Below are 9962 nucleotides of genomic sequence, written 5' to 3' on the forward strand. Positions count from 1 at the left end.
TATACATGATGAAAAACAATGTGAGAAAAGAATCAGAGAGCTGACAGTGAGAAAAAGAGACACACTGGGAAATCAGCAGAGAAAAAAAATCCCAAGTTTTGTAGTTATGTCTGTTTAGGACTGAGCCTGTGCCAAACCTTGGACTTGGAGGCTGTTCTGTCCTTAATACATTGCACATGATTGTCTGTAGCTAGAAAAACATTTTTCGTGGTTTTAAAAAAATTGAATTATCCTTAAATGAAATAGCATAAACTATGAGTTTAAATGACAGAGTAAAAAGAAATTAAATTCATTTTGTAAGTGCTCAGGGAATTTAAAAATCCCTTAGGTTCACAAAACCTCAAAATCCATAAGGTTCATGTATTCCCAGAGTAGGACACCCAATGAAGTTAATGAACTTTAATTAAGTTTTCATTACTTTTTCTATTTAGCTAACAGATTCTCCTTTCAAGACATGTTTGTGTTAAGGACAAGATCAAAAATACCCATTGACAGTTCCTGTGCAATCTAGATAGACGTTAGCTAAGAAGAGAGGTTATAAAACCTGGGTAACTTTCAAAGGTACAAGATCATGTGCAGTTGAATATTACTACGAATGTTTATTTCAGTAGCTATGTCTTGTTCCAGGCTCATTTGCCTTTTAGGATCTGAATTTTTGTCCATTGGAAGGATTTATTGTGTCTAAGCTCCAGAGAGGATGATCTTTATGGTATTCCTTGTAATAAAATTGCTAAGTAATAATTACTGGTAAGTAATAATCCCCTTCCAACAGAGCTTTTTGGCTTGCTCCTTAGCAATGCCAGTTTCCACCTGATGTCATGTCCAGACTCTCAGCTTAGTACCTGAACAGATGAACTGTGTCCATTTTTCAGACCTTGGACTGCTTCTGAGCACAGTGGAGCTGTCTCTAAGTGCTACCCTCAAAAGGCTGGTGGCACTCAAACCTGCAGCTGCCATGTGTCCTCTGGGTAAGTAATGCCTGACAAGTGGGTGCCAAAGCAGGGCGTGTGTGGAGTCAGACAGCGAAACAAGCTGATGTGAATAGTCAATGTCAGTAGACTCTGATAATCTACAGAGATACCATAGGGCTGGCTGGGTGAACACAAGAATGGCTGTGCTAGGTCAGGGCAAGGATTCACACAACCCGGTATGGTGTCTGTGATACTTATCTGGCAGGGAGGTGTTCTGATCCTGAAGGTGGTTTTTGAGAGGGAGCCTTGTTACTAGCACTTCAAGTAGTCTGACACCTGCAACTTCCCCAGATCCAGGGAATTTGACTTTAAAATTTGTGATGTGGGAGATTGTTCTTTATCCTGAATTAAAAATATTTCTACCACCAAGGATTGTTTTTGTTCTTTATCCTGAATTAGATATTTCTACCTCCAAACTACCAGTAAACTCAAGTGAATGCCTTAATTTAGGAAAAATTTATGAAGAGGTGGTTTGGTTTCCACTTAAGTCCATATCAACTTTTAGCATCTTTGATTTCCTTTGCAAGGAATTCCACCCCCTTAATGAGAACTACACCTTTTAGTTCAGTTTGAATTCTTATTTGGACCTTCATTTGATAGTGCTCACTTTTGAATTGGTAGATGCAGTACAAATTTGCCAGACTACCCCCTCCATGACTCTTGTGATTTTGCACATTTCTGGCACATTCCTCAGTCATCTCTTTCTCTGACTAGAGTCCTGAGTCATTTGATAATTTCTTTATTTGGAGCCATTTCAGACTTCTGACCACCTGTCCTTGTTCTTTACCACTTTATTATTATTTTTTTTCTTTCTTTCTTTTTTTTTTTCTTATTTTGTTTAGAGCCCCATTTCTTTATTCAGCTTTGGAGATATCTCTAGATTGTAGGTGCAGCCTTCCTCCAGGTAGAAGTCTTCCTTAGTGTTATTAGCCTGATTAGACAAAAATGATATGTAGTGTCTAATTTTTCTTAGGACATTTATGTACACGCATCAGTGTGAGTATATGTGAGTATTTGAGATTTACTTTTCTACCTGAGTATGATGGATAACACAAAAGTGTTTACACATTACTGCACTTGGAGCAGGTTTGGAAGCTCAGGTGTCCTGCTTTCCTGGCCAGTATATGACCCAGTATGTGACTGGAGACTCACACAGGCTCGCTCTCACACTCAAATTACAGGATCATCACTTCAGCCATATGCAGTGTAACTGCTTCAGGGGCACCCTTAGTGCAGCATGGCTTTGCCTCCTGCTTCAGGCCATCTCTGAGAGATAGCAGACGTGGGTTTGTGTTTGCTTGGGATCTGGGAGCAGGTTTTCCTTATCATCTGCAATTGCTAAGCTATTGCGTAACAGGACTCCTCCTCCAAGTGAAACATCTGCTGCAGTACTTCCTCCATTACTTACTCCTGTAGTGGGGAGTGTGTGCATGTGGCACACAGCACTAGGAAGTGTGCCCAGTGGCACTGCAGGGATCAGAGGCCATGGGTCACAGAGCAGTTCATGGTGACTTTGGATCACGTGCAGGTGATAGCATACTGAAGAACTCTGCTGACAAAGGCTTAGGTGCATATAGGATTAGAGGGCAGGAAAGACAGAATCCTAGGATTTATCTGGGACTGAATAAGTGCACAAGGTTAACTTGATCTCCATAAGATGTTGATAATATTGCACAGAGAGTTGTTGAGCAGCAATTGCATTGTCATCATCATTATCAACATCCTGCAGCACTGGCAACCTGTGTAAGAGGTCAGCAATATCCTAGGCGCTTGATGTGGACTTACTAGGAAATAGCTGTTTCACTAAAAACTATCTCTCTGGGTTCACAGAGGTGCATTACTGTTATACCTGTGTAATTAACGGACTTGGGGAGCAGAGGGATTTACAATTGTCTAAGCCAAGATTACTCAGAAAGTCTCTGACAGAGCCCAGAAGTGACACCTGACACCTGCTGCCTGGAGTCCCAGTATCATAACTGGCCACCAAACTAACCTCCCTCTCTTCCTTTCTCCCTCTCCCTCTCTTATGCTTTCTACTGTTCTTCTGGGAAGAAAACTTGTAGGGAGCACAGAGGAACAAGTTGATGGTTCAGGGAGCTGCTTAGAATGTTTCTTTCAGTGATTTCATTTTCCCTCTAACCATGTCCAAATCCCGTTGCTTTCACAGAACAGTTTTACAAAATAATGGATCAGTCATATTATTTGTCTGTGAAGAGCAAGGGCTGTCTAGTTTTCATTTAAGAGGGAGTAAATGAACAGTCACAACCTTTCTTGGGGACAGCTGATTTAAAACCTAGGTGATTAAAACTGGAAATCAACTAGAATAGAGGTACTCGGTTTAGAAATATGTTAATAGAACACTAAGGTTGGGATTTATACCCATAGCTAACACAAGTTTCATGTGTGTGTTGTGACATTCCTACTCACTGTTATCAAGTGCAAGCAAGGTGACTTTCTGGTCAAGTATCTGTAACGTAACTATGAAGTAATTAGGGTAAAATTGTGATTTTAGTAGAGGGATGTGTCAGATTTTCTTGGTTTGGGGGTTTGTTCACCTATTGTTTTAGGTAAAAGCAAGGCAGAGATGGAGAGAAGGAAATTCACCTTCATCTTTTCCAGAAGAGGAGAGGTAATGGTTTAATGTGATTAATGATTTAATGGTTTCATGTTCCACAGCTGTCCTAGACAGAGCAAATCACTCTAACTGCACCTCAGGGATGCCATAGAAGCTGGAGCTGTGTGGGTGCTGGTCCCTGTGCCACTGAGGTCCTGTGTGGTGCTTGTCAGAGGGAACTTTTCAGATGGAACTCGTCTTTAGATCTGTGTAATGAAGTGCATTAATGTAGCCTGGAAATGTAGCTCATTTCTCCTGGGAGGCTCTGGTACATTTGGAAGGATACTGTGCTCCTTTACTGGTGTGTTGCTTCTCTGCCCAGCTGAGTCCAGAGTGAGAGTGGCAATGATGATGGCAGGGAGACAATTTGAGGTGTATAACCTCACATTGGAGCTTTTCCTTCTGTGTGTGCAAAGGAACAGGGGCTAAAATTCATTTCTCATTGGAGTAAACTAAGAAGGTAAGGACGTGAGAGTTTGTATCTGAATTTGTTTATTTCAGTTTGCAAGTATAATGAGTTGTGAATAAGAGTGTTCAGATAAGGGGTTTTTTTTAATGAATGCACTATTACCTATACAACACCACCACCCTGTTTTGTACAGTTGTTTGAAATTAGTAGAACTGTTGTTGAATATGAAATAAAAACATCACTAAATTAGCTGCAGATCGATATTCCTTTCTGTGAGCAAAATAACAGGTGCTACTCTGGTTCATGGAAATTAGTTATCAGTGCCTACTAATATATTCTAGTGCCAGGGAGACAGGTGAAAATTCACCAACGAAAGTTTTATTTTGTTTTGTTTTGTTTAAAATCTCATAGTGAAATTCCCAGTAGGGGAGCTTAAGGCAGAAATCCAGAGGTACCTAGAAGGAACTTTAAACAATGAGCAAAACATAATAATAATAATAAAAATTAAACTATTTGTGTTTCATGTATAGGAAAATCAATTTATATGTTTGTTTTTTCCAAAATACATAATCTCCAGTAATATCCATTTCAGTAAGATAATTTAACACTTTAGATGTGTGAAAGTACATGTTTATTACAGTCTATGTGAGTCTTTCTTGACCATCCATACAGAATAAGGAATTTTGCTCTCAAAGCCTTACAAGGTCTGGTGCTATTGAATACATGAGAATAATGGTGCTAACAAAATTCTCATCCTTTCTTCAGCCATGGCCTCTTTATCCTTTTTTTGAGTGACTAGTGTTAACATCATTGTCCACATGTATTCATGCACAGGAGCTTTTAATCTCAGCTTTTGTGCACTGAGTCGCTGTGCATATGTGGACACACAGTCATAGTCATGTTAAAAGATGACAAAATGACTTTTGCTCCAAGTGTTCTTCTACCATTTACTCTTTTCTGCAGTGTATTCACATAAGTGGTCTTTCAAACTTCCTTTATTTGATAATGTGTAAGCATTTCCATCATGCTATTGAAATTATTTTTTGGGCTTATATTGAAAGACTATGTATAATATGCATTATGCCTAGGTAGTAGTTATTGTTTTTCAAACAAGTTGAAATGTTGAAATACATATATATATATATATATATTTCAAGTTACTTAGTTGTTAATGTCTGCCTTGAGTATTGTAATCTGCTAGTGTCGAAATAGAAAGCTGCATGTTTATTCTTGCAAAATAGTAATAAAGGAGTATAACTACAAAAATACACTGTAACATAGAGAAAGATGTAGAATCAAAACATATTCTCAGCTATGTTAAAAACATTAGTGGATTGAACTTACGGGTATGTTCATGTATGAAATGAGAGATACAGTAGTTCTGAAGAAATTTAGTAATTTATGTTTTATGAATAATTTTCAGAGCATAAATTGTATGGTTCAATGCTCAGATTGATTTCCTTGAATTATGATTAAAACTATCTTTTGGATGTTTGTGACTAAGAGTTTTCTCAAAATATTTTACATGTTTGTGTCTGCAAAATGAGAGTTGTTTTTAATTTATGCAAGATGCATAATCAAAATAATATATAATATACCTCTGAATGAGATAAGGATTTAATATTTTTGGAACCAATTGTATATTTATTAAACAACAATAATTTCCTTATTTTTTGTCTAAACATTTGTTATTTTCATCTCATTTTCCAGAGACACCTCATTATTATGCTGTTTGTTTTATTGCTACTGCAGTATTAAAAAAAAAATCTCCTGTTACTTATAAATAGAAACTTAATATGGGTTATAGTTCTGACCAAAACTGAACATAAACTCTAATTAGATTATGGTACCTCATATACAAAATTATTAAGGTCACTTATGATCTTATGAACGAATGACCTGTGCATCCAAGAGAAATGGGAAAGGGCAAAGGCAACACAGCTTGTTTTTCTACTGCACCCCATTTGTAGGCAACAGTACGCAGACGAATATACAGTAAAAAGAAACAAAGTCTGAAAGTTAATACCCCAGGCGCCAAACACATGTCTGTGAAAGAGGAATGCAAGCAGACATTTCTGTGTGCAGTACATTAATTCCTAATGGGCTCTCTCTCTTTTACAAAGGTCACATCATTGGATGGAACAGAATCCCATGTCAGCAATGTCTTACCTGCCTTGGTGTGTGTGGAGTAACGGCAATGGATTTCCTTGCTATGGGGTTAACACCCTACAGTAATTGATTAATACTTCTCCTGGTAAGACATGGACAGCTCAACAGGTCAGTCCTATTAGTGCTGGCTGTGTATAAATCAGGCTTTTTATGCTGCCAAAATATTCTCAGCCTCAAAGTTCTGGGTGTCCCTGTAACACTAGAAGGATGAGATGCTGAGAAAGATGTCTGCACAGGATCATACCCCATCTGGAGCTTTGTTCATATGGCCCTAAATTTAATATCCATCTTTCCTTTTTAATGATGGTGATGTGATGGAAAACATAAGGTTGATAATTTTATCTCTGAAGCTAGGGTGTAATGCAGTCATGAAGTGTGAAATCAGTGCAAGCCTTGCCATAGCCTCCAGTGAAGTTTGCCATGGGAGAAATTGAGCCTGGGCAGAGCCAGTGAAGGGGACACTAACATGCACTCAGGAGAGAATGGAGTGGCTTTGCAGATGGCCTCTCTGCTCCTGAACAAATGCACAAGTCACGGCCAGCTGCAGGAGTGTTTCCTGGCTGTAGCCATCTGTCCAGCAGAAATCATCAAACCCACACCTGCTTCAGTCACCAAACAACTGAGAAAATGTGTTGGCACTCACAGCTGAAATCATATAACAATCTGAAGGGTTGAAAATAATAAGCCAGTCCTTCAGCCTTTACCTCTTTTGGGAGACCATTCTTTCTAAATCAAGGCTCCTAATTTAGAATTTGGACTATTTTGTACTTCTGGTTTGATATAGAAACAAACAACTATACTACATATGTGGTATGTAGTACTATATGTAGTATATTTGTACTATACTACATATAACTGTAGGACTGCAGTTTGCAAATCGGATGTGTCAGCATTCCTCTTGGTTTCAAAAGTATTTTTTTTCTCAACTAAGAACCACAACATTTCATAAAGCAAGTTTATGCAGGATTTAAACTGTGATTAACAGGTAGTGTAACAGTATTAGGTTAACTTTTGTCAAGGGAAGCCAAGTGGAAGAAGAGTAATTGAGACTGGGATTTCTCACTGTCTTTGTTATCCAAATATTTGACAAAAATAAAGCTGATCTTTATATAAGTAAGTAATTTTTTCCAAGAAGGAGGTTGGTAGCATACACTGCTACTGCATTTGTGTTTCAATTTCCCCTTATATCTAGATTTCTATACAAATATATAAACAGTTTATACAACTTGTTAGCATGGTCTGAGTGTTATAGATATTGCATAGCCATGTTTATTCTTTATCTTCAATTTTTTCCTTTAACCTTTTGAAAACTAACTGAGAATCTTAAATGGTAAATGTAACATTTTTGTAGGTGATTCTTACTGAAATCTCACTCTTTTGTGCAGTGATAATAAGTTATGAAGAGTGTAATAAATATACAAGCATCCTAGATATTTTGAGTCAGGCTGTGTCTTTTTGACTCTAGCTATAACATTGACTGTGAAAATTTTAAGGGAGGGTGAGAAAAGCAGATTCTGGAATTTAGGTCAGATATCTTTTTCTCACCCATCATCCCTTTGTGAAAGAATGAAGTTTGTGCATTAGAAAGGTGCAGGATGTGAAACCTCCAAGTGCTCAGAAAAATGAATTTCAGTGTTACGGAATAAAATCCGATGGGTGGAAATGGCCTTCAAAGGCTATTTCCTTCCCTTGAACAACAAATGCTGTTTTTGATTAGCTTGCGAATTATGCTCCTGTCAAGATAATAGTACTCTGGTTACAAATGCACCTTCAAGTCTAGCAACAGTCATATAATCATGAGCAAAACTTCACACCTGCAGTGGTGTGGGATTATTCTCATGGTCAACAATGAATTGTTGGGTTGAGACTCGCTTGTGTAGGACATGCTTGAGTCTTCAGCATCCATGACATGGGCTGTAATTGTTGCTGAGAGAAAACACAGCACCTCCTAGAATATACAGTTTGAAAAACTGTGGAGAAGTGAGAAAAGTGAAAATGTGAATGCTTAATCAGCAGAGAAAGAATTCTACTCTTTTTTTCTTGGCTACTTTATATACCCTATGTAGAGAAAGAGCAAAATATTTTGGGGAAGCAATTCAGCATGTTATAATGATGTTATTCTCGAGAAAAAAATTATGCTAGGATGTAAAAAAAGTGGAGAACAAACACAGCAACAATGGATTTGAAACAAATCAGGTCCCTAATTTCTACTTCCAGATAAGCCTACTGAGTACACAATTCTTTCTTTAGCATTCGATGTATTTTTAATTTAGTGGTACAATAAGTAGGATAGATTAACATTCATACTTCCACTTTTCTTACTTCTTAGCATAGCAGTCTAAACAGTACAATTCATTGCTGCTCACATTTTTCAAATATTTTGTAAGTTACCTGTTTTCTATTCTTTTACCCTCAAGCTTTCTTCTTCCAACTTAAGTCAGACTCTGTATCTTTTTTATCTCCACTGTTGCACTTTGCTGAATTCCTTCCAATTTGTAGCTCTCATTCTGGTATTGAGGTATCTAGATCTCAGATACCTCCAGATATCTGAGAAATATCAGCATATCCTAGTTCTGTACCAACAGTGCAGAATTTTCAGGCTTATAAACATTCTGACATTCAGTGTCAACTCAGTCTTTTCCAGTAAGGCTGTTCTTTCTCAAAGGACGTAGTAGTTAGCACTTAGTAGTTAGGACTTAGTAGTAGACTTAGTAGTTTTCCTATAGATCTTTTTTTTCCAAAACTGTATCCCACTTGCTTGTTTTCCATCAGAATTTTTACCTCATGATTTCATTTGTGAACACTAATCCAGTTTTGATGTTCATCTTGCATCTCACTCATCACTAGAAGAGCGAACCTTTGATGAATGTGATTACAAGGTCTAGATTTCCCACAATTTCCAGAAGAGAATCTTGTGCTACTTTCTACTTTTTTCCGTGATTTAACCTAGAAAACTAAATACAGATGAGCTTTCCACTGATTCATGTGACATTCACAAACCACCTCCAACTTTTTAGCACTTCCTAGTCTTTCAGGAGGCTTGCTGTCTACAGCCGAACCAAAGGAAAGACCCATACACAAATTATAAAATAAAGAAAAGGATCAACTACTCTCAACTTTGCATGAATTCCTCTTCAAGGACTTGGAGGTGACAGATCCTGCTAGCAGATAGAACCACCTGTTGAGGATTGACCCTGTTCTTCCAAGCCGATGGAAAATAACCCCAAAATCCTACCTGGATATCTTGTAGAAGATGTGGCAGCACTGCCTTTGATGAAGTGCTCCTCCACTATCAGTCACCTTGCAATAATAAAGCTGTCAGCCAACATGGGGGAGCCACAAGCAAAGGGGCCAGGTGTAGCTGTATGGTGAAATGTGTTCCCAAAGATGTATGGATGCCCATGAACCACCTTACTCTCAGGGCTAAATACAAAACTCTTTCCTTGTTTCCTTGATTTTGTACTTGCCTAAGACCCTCATATGCAACAAACAAATTGTTCTAGTAGCTGAAAGGAGGGAAAGAGGATTTGTGTTTAAGTATTTTGATTGTATTTTCTACAGTTATGTGGGTTTTGTACTTACCTAAACAACCAGAAACATTCAAAAATACCCTGGTTGACCGAATAATTTAGTTAAGCCTTCTAGGAAGTTTTAATACAACTCCTGCTTTTTGAGGAAACACCTTTTTCTACAAATTAAACAATACAGCTGAGGTCCTCAACTGATAGGAAAGAGTGCACAGGGCCTAAATCTCAGGACTACCTGAATCCATGTCATCCACAAAGCTACATGGTGTGTA

General features: G+C 37.9%; 1 non-coding gene across 1 annotated transcript; it reads left to right on the forward strand.

The window, feature by feature from the left end:
• The first annotated feature begins 1161 nt into the window (after nt 1-1161).
• Nucleotides 1162-1311, forward strand: LOC120510805. The gene has a single exon (XR_005629595.1). It is a non-coding gene; the product is annotated as a U1 spliceosomal RNA (small nuclear RNA).
• Nucleotides 1312-9962: the final 8651 nt, after the last annotated feature.

Source organism: Passer montanus, unplaced genomic scaffold (genome assembly GCF_014805655.1).
Source record: "Passer montanus isolate IOZ18808 unplaced genomic scaffold, ASM1480565v1 scaffold6, whole genome shotgun sequence".
Taxonomy (NCBI): Eukaryota; Metazoa; Chordata; class Aves; order Passeriformes; family Passeridae; genus Passer; species Passer montanus.